General features: G+C 31.7%; 1 protein-coding gene across 8 annotated transcripts in view; it reads left to right on the forward strand.

The window, feature by feature from the left end:
• The first annotated feature begins 9,667 nt into the window (after positions 1 to 9,667).
• Positions 9,668 to 13,678, forward strand: part of LOC100883627 (uncharacterized) — a 427,612-nt gene continuing 423,601 nt past the window's right edge. For 5 of the 8 annotated variants that reach the window (XM_076532931.1, XM_076532938.1, XM_076532939.1 and 2 more), the window contains exon 1: positions 9,668 to 10,259. The gene's annotated coding sequence lies outside the window, so the exon portion shown is untranslated. The remainder of the gene's footprint in view (positions 10,260 to 13,678) is intronic. The other 3 variants (XM_076532934.1, XM_076532935.1, XM_076532932.1) reach the window with 2 other exon arrangements.

A 13,678-nucleotide genomic window follows, 5' to 3' on the forward strand; every position in this document is an offset into this window, starting at 1 on the left:
ATATTTATGTTGTTTTTATTTCTTGTATTTGACATCGATCAATAAAATAATTAATGATACATTAATCTCTTATATTCGTTATATTTAATTATATTGATGTTGTCATATAATATCATATGGTACATATTTAATTATTCTATAATAATTAAACATTAATCATGCAGCTACAATTTAAAAACTAATCATTCAATGATTAGATTTAATATAATGATATTGTATAATTATTAACAATTACTGTTATGGAGTCTTGAATGACATCAGTAAAATGTTATTAACTAAAGACAATTAAATTTTATAAGAAATCATAGATAATTGATTACCTACAATTGAATTTCTAAATAATTTTTATCGAAAGTGCTTGAAATTTCGTGCAATTGAAACTGCGGATAAATTGTAAACGTAAACAATTGAAACCCTGGATAAATGGAACAAAACAGAATTGTATTCCATAAACAAACAACCACAACCGATTACCAATAATTGAATCCATCTACTAAAGCAATAAAAAAACTTTATTATCGAGAACAGGTGTTGAAAAAAAATTTCAACCGTGCCAATTAACGCGTAAAAAAGAAGCGATAAAATTTAAAAAACTTCGCCGAGGAATAAAATATTTGATCGGCAATATCTCGATAATAAAAAGAGCGAGAAACGAACGCGAAAGTGGTTGAAAGTTTTAATAGAGTTTGAAGTAAGCAACGTACATATGTGTCAGATACGTCAGTAGGTGGCATTTCAAGTCACCCCTAGTTCGCCATCCCCGTTTTCTTCGCAACCACCCTTCGTTTCCCACTAGAAAGCCCCGGGTTGTGTACTTTTTCAGTTGCCTACCGCTATCTTCGTAATAGTATCTGTAAACGTAGAAAACGTACATACGTATGTACCCCACGCTTATTTCACGATTCTTCGCGAGCAACTTTACGAATGCTTTTATTCGCATATGTACATGCGCATACATAAATTCGGCTATAAACGTACACGTTTAACTATATTTGTCCACGAACATTTCTGTATACTTATTGCCAAAAGAACAAGCAGTCAGCCATTATTTTACGACCACGTCCTTCCACTGACCTAAGCGTTTCCGCCTACGAATATCTTTTATGCAACCCCTGTCGGATATACAGCGTATTTCGCGTTTTGCACACTAATATGGGTACATTTCCTGTGGTTAAGGATAGAGGTATTCGATCATTTGTCTTTTATGGTGAGAGGCAAGTTGGTGGAATTGAAAACGTGTGAACTTTTCAATTTTACAATTTTTGAATTCGTCAATTTTTCAATTCTTCAATTTTCCAATCTTTCAAATTTTCAAACTTTCAATTGTCCAATCTTTCAAGTTTTCAATCTTTCTATTTTCCAATCTTTCAATTCTCCAATCTTTCAATTCTCCAATCTTCCAATTTTCCAATCTTTCAAGTTTTCAATCTTTCAATTTTCCAATTTTTCAAGTTTTCAATCTTTCAATTTTCCAATCTTGCAATTTTCCAATCTTTCAAGTTTTCAATCTTTCAATTTTCCAATCTTTCAAGTTTTCAATCTTTCAATTTTCCAATCTTGCAATTTTCCAATCTTTCATTTTTCCAATCTTTCAATTTTCCAATCTTTCAAGTTTTCAATCTTGCAATTTTCCAATCTTTCAAATTTTCAATCTTTCAATTGCCCAATCTTTCAAGTTTTCAATCTTTCAATTTTCCAATCTTTCAATTCTCCAATCTTTCAATTCTCCAATCTTTCAATTCTCCAATCTTTCAATTCTCCAATCTTTCAATTCTCCAATCTTTCAAGTTTTCAATCTTTCAATTGTCCAATCTTTCAAGTTTTCAATCTTTCAATTGTCCAATCTTTCAAGTTTTCAATCTTTCTATTTTCCAATCTTTCAATTCTCCAATCTTTCAATTTTCCAATCTTTCAAGTTTTCAATCTTTCAATTTTCCAATTTTTCAAGTTTTCAATCTTTTTATTCTTCAATTTCTCAGTTTCTCAATTTCTCAATTTCTCAATTTCTCAATTCTTCAATTCTTCAATTCTTCAATTCTTCAATTCTTCAATTCTTCAATTCTTCAATTCTTTCAGTCTTCCATTCTTCAATTCTTCAATTCTTCCATTTTTCAATTCTTCGATATTTCAATTTCTCATTTGTCATAGTGTTTTAACTTTTTCATTCTTGAACTCTCCAAATCTCTAACTATTTAATATAACAAATGTACATACCCAACTATATAATTAAATACCATCTGTTCAAAACAACAACAAAAAAATTAAAATTCTTTATGTATTACCTTTCAGCATACAAAATACCACCTCTATCATTTCATGCATATTATTATTTAATTTAATTCTGTATCATCAGTAAAAAGTAAGGCCTGTAAAATAAATACACTATTTGAACACAGTACAAAACATGTAATACGCAAGAGTGCTTCGATGGTCACAATAAGGCAGCAATTTTCCTCTTGCCTGATGTTGTTTAAACACTGAGGGTGCTAATGATGCTTTGGAATCTGCGTAATTAAGCAGGGGTCTTGCGAACAAATTTATACCACCTCTAAATCCTCCACCGTAGATGAATGTTTACGGATACCTTCTATATTGTATGCATTTCAAGTTGCCAATTTCTCTTGCTGTCAGAATGATAATATCATTCCGTTGTTATTTAATGCACCTGTTTGGCACTCGAAATGCACCAAACGACATTCCATATATCCCAGTTGACGCGAAGCATAATTCTGAAGCGTGCGTAAGAACATGGTAGGTTCCTTTGAACAAAATGGCGCAGCTGGGAAAAAAGATTACGGTATTCTTCTTTTTATTACGTAGACATTAAAATATGGAAATTTGAAAAATTTCGAGTTGTTGAGTTCTGAAATTTGTGAGTTTTTGAGGTTAGAATTTTTTATTAGGTAACAAATTTTTTATTAGGTAAAAAATTCTTATTAAAGTTTAAAATATAGAAGTTAAACGTTCATGTTATAGAATTATGACAAATCTCATCCAATGACTTTAAATTTTAGAAAATGATTTAGGTATTCAAAGGATTTCTCAAACTGTGGATTTCTGCATATTCCTGAGAAAACGTCATCCATCAACATTTGCACGAAAAGATTAATCCTCGCCCACCCACCAAACCTAACAAATAATTCGTGCAAGCAACAATAATAAATACAAGCTACAATTCAACGTCAGAGGATTGCAGGATTTGGGGCAGAAGTTAAATGTAGCCGAAGGAAGCAGAAAAATAGTAACGATAACGAGCGTAATCTGAAACGGCGGACTGTATACCGTAAAGTGTTAATGACACGAAATGAAACGATCCGTCTGAGACCAGTAAATCAACCTCCTGGCGAAATGCACTAACCGTCCAGCCATTTAATTGCAACAACGTAACGAACACCGTGACGAGAAACCATCTGGCTCGTCTCTGTACATCTACATTTTTGCTTCAACTTTATATCGGCAGTTAACGCGGATGATATACTGGCATAACGTTTATACAACGATGCCCACTAGCTTTTTGTAAGCGACTACTGGCTTAAGCTTCTTTTAGTCGCTCAACTTTTATGTCGGCCGACCAGCAGGCTATTTATGACCGCCATTTCTGTAGCATCGTTGAACCCGTTATTCCTTGCTCACTGTCCGGCAAATCGCTGGTTAATGGCGGCTGCTCTGACATATTTGTCTTTTGATTGGAACTATGGCAAATTTAACGGTGGTCTAGCACAACACGTATAAATACAGTACAAATGAATTATATATTATTCTTGATACTGCTGATATTTCCTATAAACACCCGGGCAGTACTCACAGTTCTCGTAACTGAGATTTCATCCATGTTTGAGTGGACGAAACATTGCAAAATAATATTCGCAACGACAAATGTAGCAATATTTATCCTCTGACGAATGTTATTGTTCATGTAAATATTCTACAGGTAGTCCATACAGTAGAAACGAAGAGGAGTAAAATAATTCGAGTGATCTTCAAAGTGACTGTATGAAGTTTAACACGAGATACATATAAAACAACTGAATAACTGTTCACTCTGCTATAGCTCCTTGACGAATGACTTCATCCCGGTTTTCTCCGGATCTTGGTGTCCAGGGAAAACGCCATAAAACTGCAGGTCAGTTTTGTTTGCTGCACCCTTTCTGGCTGCTGTGACACTTGCGTGAGTGTATATGCAGATGTGTGTAAATCGTTGTAATTTCCAACATTAAATAGTAAAAGGAAGTTTTGCGTCTCTGTTGTTTTAGCGAACGTTGAAAGGGTGAGGGCGATGCGTAGCGTGAACAGTGTTGGATGACCAACCTAATGACGCGACACGGATCAGCATATCGGAATCGATGTATCCAAAATAAAGTCAGCCTTGTTTTCGCATTTGTTGTCTAAGTTTAAAAAGACTGGAGAAAGTTTGCGGAGACAGTAATGCCTCATGTAGGACTGGTTGGTGATCAAGTGGTGATAGTCGCCTGTTTCACTATGGAAGCAAATCTGTAACGCTGGTTGCAGGACTGTAGGCGTCAAAATATACTAGGGTATACAAACTTAATTCTTTGTTATATTGATGGTTAACAAGACTTAAGCAACATGGGCAGAATTAATTTCATGAAAGCAAACCATATTACTTTGTTACTTCTTATAAATAGCTTTTGTAAATTTCTGTAATAATTACATATGCGATGGAACTTTTATTAATTATCTAATGAAATATACTCTTAAGCAATTTGTAATATTTTGTCATTTATAATTACGATATTTTAAAATTTTGCTTGATAACGAAATGCTATTTATTTTGTGCAAAATAAATTATTAAATACATTTATCTTTTTAGTATAACAATTGTTTATAAAAGTTTTATATTGTTACAACCATAAGAGTTGACGTTACACTATTTTTTTTATCTATTTTGAGAAGATTTTGATCAAAATCGAAGTACCATTTTATGAAGTTGCCTTTTTTACCGACTGAAGACAATATCGACTGTTTCCCATTTTTCCGACAGTATCGAAATAAAAGAAAAAATTTCTTATTCTGAAATTTCTTCTAAAATAATATAACACTGATCTTTAATAAACATCGTGTCACTAATTTAATAAAAATTAAAAATCGTAAAATTTATAAAAATAATAATAAGTGATGAAATTTACAAAAATGCAAATCTTGATAATATTGGAAGAAAAATAATAAATATTTTAATATTAAATTGAAAAAACTCATAGAGAACTAACAAACAGTGAATTTATAAGTGGAGAATTAATTACATTACTTATTGAATTCCTCACAAATTAAATTCCTGAATTTAGGTCAACAACTGTGTCATAATTAAAATCATAGCGATAATCATACAAAATTTTAAAAGAAATATTGTAATATAAAATATTTTATAACAAAATATCCCATAATTAATTTTGATAATCTTTATTTTTTTCTCTCCTCTTACATTAAAATAAAAGTGAATTAGAGAAACAAATAAATTTAACAAAGTAAAAAATTATTTCTTGAACAGAATGAAGTACTTGCCTGTATCTCACCACTTAACAATAGTCTATCTCCCTGTAATACAATTCAAACTATCGTACAATACCCGCATAAGCATTTGTTCACATCACGTTTCATTATTCCACCGATTAGAGATAAAACATTAACCAGATTCTATGGGGACCACATTTCATCCTAGTTCGTATTCATTGATTACTCGCAGTCAGAGCTCATCCTTTATCATGCCCACCAGACAATTATACCGATGCACGAACTTAATGTATTATTCAAACGAAAACTTCAGGCTAATTCGAAGATGTTAAGTAATATTATTCCAATTGTAAGAAGGGTTGTGTTCAGACGGCGACACAAATCGTTCCTATTTCATAGATAAGCATTTCAATTTCATAATTTTACTGTTAGGGTTAGAACGGTGTCTGTCTATCTGTTTAGGTATGTTTTTGAAAGGACACGGGTTTTTCTTTTGTATGAGAGTTATTACTTTAGTGTTTCTCTGTTTGATGGTTTGATTATTTGATTACTTTAGTATTTTAGTATTTTCATACTTTATTTGATGGTTTATGCCATTTTTAATGCTTTAGTGGTTTATTATTTTATTATTTTGATATTTTATGCTTGACTAGTTTATTATTTTAGTACTGTTCTATTTTGGTATTTTGGTACTTTAGTATTTTGCTATTTTGCTATTTTACTATTTTGTTATTTTACTATTTTACCATTTTACCATTTTACCATTTTACCATTTTACCATTTTACCATTTTACCATTATTTCACCATTTCACCATTTCACCATTTCACCATTTCACCATTTCACCATTTCACCATTTCACCATTTCACCATTTCACTATTTCACCATTTTACTATTTCACCATTTCACCATTTCACTATTTCACTATTTCACTATTTTACTATTTTACTATTTTACTATTTTACTATTTTACTATTTTACTATTTTACTGTTTTACTATTTCACTGCTTTACTATTTCACTATTTTACTATTTCACTATTTTACTATTTCACTATTTTACTATTTCACTGTTTTACTATTTCACTATTTTACTATTTTATTATTTCGCGATTTTGCTATTTTACTATTTCACTATTTTACTACTTTACTAATTCACCATTTGATTAATTTACTATTTCAATATTTTATCTTCTCATTTTTTCACTATTTTATTAGTCTAACATTTTATTATTCAACTGCTACATTTTTTCTCTGTTTAACTATATTACTATTTTATTATTATATTATTCTATTATTTTGCCACTTCGCTACTTTCATTATTTCTAAAATTATTTGAACAGTTAATATATCACTTTACTAGAATGTGTAACATATGGACTTACCATACATCTCTATATTACATAATGCATTACACATGTGGAACATATATTATGTTATATTATTATATTATTTAATACGTTAAATAAATTGAATACTATTATATCATATTATAATTTATCTTCACATATATTCATATACCATGTAATACATTACACATATGTAACATACATTATATCACATTATTATATTATTTAATATATTAAATAAATCGAATACTATTATATTATACCACTATATCATGCACGATACATACATTAATTATACATCATATTATATTTTTATATTATGTAACATATTGCATAAGTGAATACTATTACATGTATTACATTATCATCTAAATTATATAAATTGAACATGCTTGTATTACATAAACTCAATAGTAATTAACTATATAGAATATTATATAAATAAATATTAACATATTCCATATACAATGAAACCCAAACATCATGAATTTCTCACGTTTTCACCGAATATAATTAATATTCGCTAATTAAATAACTCTAAAGCGATAGTACGTCCAAATATTTACGCGGGTAATCGGAATTAGATGTTCTCTTTTAGGTATTTCAATAATAATATTTATACGAGAAAATGACGAAGGACGAACGTACAGAAATATCCGGCGAATTAACGTTGGTATTTATCTGTGTAAGAATGGAATTAATTGGTTGGTCCGTGTGTGGATGTCGTTGTATTGCCATGACGGCAAAGTAGGGAGTGACAAGTAGCTCTCAATAACGTGATATGACATCGCGTGCCATGGACACGAAGGACCCCCTCGATGCATGCTCTCGCTATTTCCTCGCTTTGGTCGAGTAATTTGCTTTTAAACTGGGCATGAGATTGAAAGACGAGTCACCTGTCAATATATTAACTCGTTGCTGCAATACGGGAAATTACTACCAGCGCAGACAATGAATTTTGCTTCCTCTGATAACTTTCCTATCTCTATTACACAATACTGATATCGTTCTAATCAATCAACCTTCAAACTAATTCCTATGATCAATAATTCCATCCCTGATCAAGAAAATTATTTCTCTTGACATACTTTGACTCTGATTCACTACGCACTTATTTAAGTACTTATTGTTTAAGTGGATACTGTTTACTTAAATTTTTAGTATTCAACTTGAAGTTTGAGTTTAATAATTTATATGAAGGTCCACGGAATTTCTTTTTTTATTCAATTTTATTTAAGTATTGTTGTAATGAGTACCGAATGACGCCATGTTTACTTAAATTTTTAGTATGCTTCAACTTGAAGTTTGAGTTTAATAGTTTATATGAAGGTTCACAGAATTTCTTTTTTTATTCAATTTTAAGTACTGTAGTAGTGAGTTAGCATCGAATGACGCCATGGCAAATAAATTCTACGCCACGGGATTAAATACGCGACACCAAATGCGAAACTTGTGTTCGTACTCGTATCTTATTTTGTTCAGAGTATGTCTTTGCTTTCGGTTTAAATAATAGAAATGATATATGTGGTTGTTTAAATTTATTTTTTGTACTTGTGTATACATCTTCTTTATTAAAAATTAAATTATTATAAATATACGAATAAAAGGAAGAATTATAAATTTTAATAAATATGTTATTGTCAAGAGTTATTTAATCTGCTAATTTAATAATTAAATGAAATTCTGTAATTTTCAGTGATGTAACGTTACAAATAAATTAATATTTACTTCTGTAATTATTTATTTTATTAATAATTAATCGTAAACATTTGAATAAATAATAAAGACCAAATTTCAAATATCTGAGAGTTCTACATTTCCATATTCAAAAATTGACAAATTTTCAAACTTACAACTGTTCATTGAAATTTTTAACTTTTTAAATTTTCAGACTTTTATATTCTCAGATCTCCAAATTTTCAAATCATCAAGGTTCCATATCTCAAAACTCTAAAATCTCTAAATTTTTAAATTTTTAACTTTTTAAATTCTTAGACTTTTATATTCTCAGATCTCCAAATTTTCAAATCATGAAGGTTCCATATCTCAAAACTCTAAAATTTCTAAATTTTTAAATTTTTAAATTTGCAAACACAAAAATCTTCAAACCATCAAATCTTCAATCCCTCAAATCTTTAAACCTTCAAATTTGATATTTTATACAATTCCAAACCTCCAATTCCAAAACCTACAAACTTATTTTTCTTCTCTCCGCAAATATCCGTAATCCTAAGTCCACATAAAATTTTCCCGGGGTAAGTCAAATTTCCGTACTAAACTTACCAACCCAAATAAAAATTCTCTCCAACCAAAAATCCACCCGCAATAAACTCAACAACCCAATCCAAGAATAAAAATTTCAAATAGATTAAAACAGTCAATACAATTATAATGATCAGCATCATTATAAATATGGTACAAAACAAATATGGTACATAAGTGACTTAGCAAGTATAATCAGCAAACATAAAAAGAACCTCACAAATTAAAATAAAAAAGATTGCAATGAAAATTCATAAAGTGCTACAAATTGTTCTAAATAGTGTAGAAGTATTTATTGCAAAGTATTTGACAAGAAATTTTCTTTATCGCAACATGTACAAACGAAGGAGAACGATTCTCCCATGGTAGCTTTCTCACGTTGAACTCACGAAGAACGATCACATCAGAAGAAAGAGAAAACGAAGGACAGGACTGTTGCATCCTGGCGGCGCAGGAGCGCATCAACAGGATGTCGCTGGACCAACTTGCTTCTACCACTTCTAGTGGGGATGGCAGGGTAGTGGGGGGTTAAAACCGGCGATGTAGTGGGAGGCGAGCGGGGAGGGAACGTGTAGAGCTCCCTCTGGCGAATATCTCGTGTCAGTCGAGCCGTGTATCGCGTAGCGGTAGTGTCGTGCTGTAGTGTCGTGTATCTCGTCGAGCACCGATAACGCTTATACCTTCCGCGATTAGTGAGTTCAGTGAAAAAAAAAGAAGAAATAGTCCGAATGATGTTATCGAGGCAGTGAACGATCGAAGTTTCAAACGGAGCAACGTTTCTCGCCGAACCGCGTGCTTCTTCGCCGGTGTCGGTCTCTCCTCTTTCGGAGCATTTTCAAGGTTACGCTTTGGCTGCCAGCACGAACGATCCGGGGGACCCTCGGCTGCCCATTTTCTTCGACTCCGAACGGAGCTTCGTTACCTTGCCGTGAAACGCAACGGACCGAGTCCAGGATTACAGTGTTCGGAGCCGTGTTTGGAATGTTTACGTCCACAAAGGACCTAGCGACGGAAACATAGTGAGCCTGCGGTGTGTACACAGTGAGAAATTCTTTCGTTTGTAGTTGTGATCGAATGGCAACATATTCGGAGAGGGTGGGTTTAGCGTACGTTCGATCGTGACACGTGCACATTGGATCGGTTCAGGGTATCGGAGCTGGGACACGGAGTAGATCTGGTGGGTACGTACAGTGCCACGGACAACGCGGATTTTTTATCTTCAAAAATTTTCAACCAGTTGTTCCGACCTAGGCACCTGTTAATCCGGGGAAATTGGCATTTTCCGGAACTCGCATAGGCCGGTGTTTTTGAACCTCTTTGTAACAGTATGTCAAAGGCCATCGATGTGACCTCTACTGAAAGTTTCACTGGGAGTCGATGTTCGACGTAATCGGTTATTTCAAAATGTTTCGATATTTATTGGTTCTACACAAACGGGGCCATTACGAAATTTATGCGTTGGGAAATTGTCTACAAAAAAGGTTCTGTAAGGTTTTTTTTTAGGAGCAACTGTTTCTGAGATATCGCGTAAAGTTACGATGACAATTATCACCATGCACTTAATTGATCAGAAATAAAATTGTCAGTTATTCACGAATATCTCTTTAGTTATCAATTCTATGATAAAAATACTTAAAATAAAATTTTTAGCTTGAGAAATTATCTGTGAAAAAGGTTCTATAAGTTTCTCTTATAGAACCTACCGTTTCTGAAATATCGCGTGAAGTTGCAACTAATTCGTGTATCTAGTTCTGGAGGATTAGAAATAAAGAAATCAATTATTTGCAAATATCTCGTTAGCTATCAATTCTATGACAAACATACTTATAATAAAATTTGTAGTCTAGAAAATTGTCTATAAAAAAGGTTCTATACGATTTTTTCATAGGAGTAACAATTTCTAGAATATCGCGTCAAGTTGCAACGGATGATAATTGTCATCGTGTACCTATTTCTGATGGATGATAACTAAACAAATCAGTCATTTGCGAATATCTCGTTGGCAGTCAATTCTACGACAAAAGTAGTTATTATAAAATTTGTAGCTTCAGAAATTACCTATAAAAAAGATTCTATAAGACTTTTTCATAAGCTTAACCATTTCGGAGATATCGTATAAATTGATAACATACCAGAATACATTTAATTCTACGAATCGAGGGTAAGGAGGAGCAGTTATTCGCGATTATCACATTATTTATCAGTTCTACACTAAAAATGATTATTATAAAATTTATAGCTTAGGGAATTATCTATAAAAAAGATTCTACAAGCTTTTCTCGTAGAAATAAGCGGTTCTAAGATATCGTACGAATTTTCGATCGGTAATAGTCATGCGCTTAATCCTCAATAAAAATGAAACATCAGTTATTCGCAAATATCTCGTTATCTATTACTTCTATGATAAAAGTACTTATTACAAAATTTGTACCGCGGAAAATTCTCTACAAAAAAGGTCCTATATACCCATTTCATTCGAGTAACTAGTTTTGCGATATCACGTGAATTTATAACTGGTGATAATTATGCACCTCACTTGCAACAGGATTAAAGGTCAACAATATCAGTAATACACGAATATCTTGCCGTGGATCGGTTCTACGGTAAAAACAGCTATTACAACATTTGTAGCTGAAGAAATTCTCTACGAAAAAGATTATACAAGTTTTTTCGTAGGAGTAACCATATTCATAAATGGTACCTTTGAAGTCTTCGACCTTCATAGTGCACTCTTTTTCACATTAACGTAATGGTATAGTACTGAACGCGTTTTTGTAAACGTAGTATCTGCGGTAGGTCGGATGCACCATGTTTTCATACTAGCAATAAAAAAATTTCCCCTCAAGACCTTCGGTTAGTTCAATACCATTTCTGCAATCAAGCCCAAGAAATTGACAACATTTACATCTTCATTAACTCTCCATTGCTTTCCGCATCCATTGCTTTTCATTTAACTACCCGGATTGCTTTTCATTTAACTGACCGCATACGATTGGCTGTATCGAGACAAGGCTGAACATGACAAGAACTACACGCTGCTGAATAATGCAAGCCAATTTTCCTACAGCCACACCTTGGTCCACAACCTTTAGACAAGTTACAAAAAATTGCATTCAGCAAAGTGTCTGGAACACCTAGCCAGAGAGTTATGATCGATTCTAAAATGTCATTCTTCATCATTGATCTCCAATCGTCACGGTTCAATGCACAATTATTAATAGTTGCAAATTCGCATTCCAGAAAATTATTCTCTACTGTGATTATCTTATTATCTCAGAAACGGTAACTCCTATGAAGAAAGATTATTAAACCTTTTTTGTAGAGAATTTCTTAAGCTACAAGTTTCATAATAATCATTTTCTTCGTAGGTGTAATGTATAAGGAGATATTAGCGAAAAACTGGGTTTTTCTTAGCTTTGATGTAAAATTTTTTGTAGCGGACATATTGATGGGTTTTGTTTTATATATAAAGGATGAAATAAAAATTTAAGAATACAAGTGAAAAAATGGCCTATGATTTAGTGTAATGATAGTTTATAAAATTGAGAAAGATGTGTTTAAGCCTAGGATAACAGGTGCAAGGATCACGTATGTGAATGTGTAATATTACACTATTAGGTCTGATAACCAATTGTACTTAATTTATATCGATACCCTTATGTGACGTGTGCCTTAACCCTTATGTCAATACCCACAGCTACCCGCCCTATTTAACACTCGGGTGTAACTTTTAAACCTAACCTAACCCATTTACTTTGTTAATAATTTTTCGTTTTCATTTGCTCCAATTATTATCTGATTAATTCTGTAACAAAATCTTGAAATTTGTGAACAAACTTTAGCTACAGAGAAATAATTATTATGTAACGAATAATAATTTGAACACGATTAGTTCATTTGATTAAATTAACATTTATGACATTTAGAGTATTTGCATATTCATTTTACGTTATTTCATCGCATTTCATACACACATTTATTATATATTTAATTATTCCCATTGAAATTTATTTATTCAAGTTTAAAACGAAGTTAAATTATATTTGAAGTTTACACGCAATTAGAGACATTTGACCGGTGAAATTATGAGTCAATTCGGTGTTTAATCAAAAATAAACAGACCGAAATGACAAATCTATGGATGATGATAAATTCGGTTTAAAATTAAACAAAAATAAACTTGATCGATAAAATTATTTTGTAGATTAGAGTCGATACGGTTTTAAGGTCAAATAAGAGTAAATAGAGTTAAATGATAAAAGTCGTATCTTAATCACTCCAATTGATCTTAATGATATTTTAACGATGTCACTGATATATCTTTAAGTATCGTTAATTCATACATACTTAACATTGGCATTCTTGATTCAGATCTGCACTTTGGATCGATCGTTGTAGACTTGAATATATTGAGACAAGTTCTTATTTTAAAATAGTTAGAAAAACTTTATGATAGATATTTTTTTAATATACTGAACAGTGATGTTAGATCATTTTTATCGAGTCACATTTTTTTTTATAATTTTTCATACCTTCTTATTTTTAATTTTTTTTAAATTTATTTTGTATTGGGAAATTTTTTGGTTAATATGGTTGTATG

This window comes from Megachile rotundata, chromosome 6 (assembly GCF_050947335.1).
Source record: "Megachile rotundata isolate GNS110a chromosome 6, iyMegRotu1, whole genome shotgun sequence".
Lineage (NCBI taxonomy): Eukaryota > Metazoa > Arthropoda > Insecta > Hymenoptera > Megachilidae > Megachile > Megachile rotundata.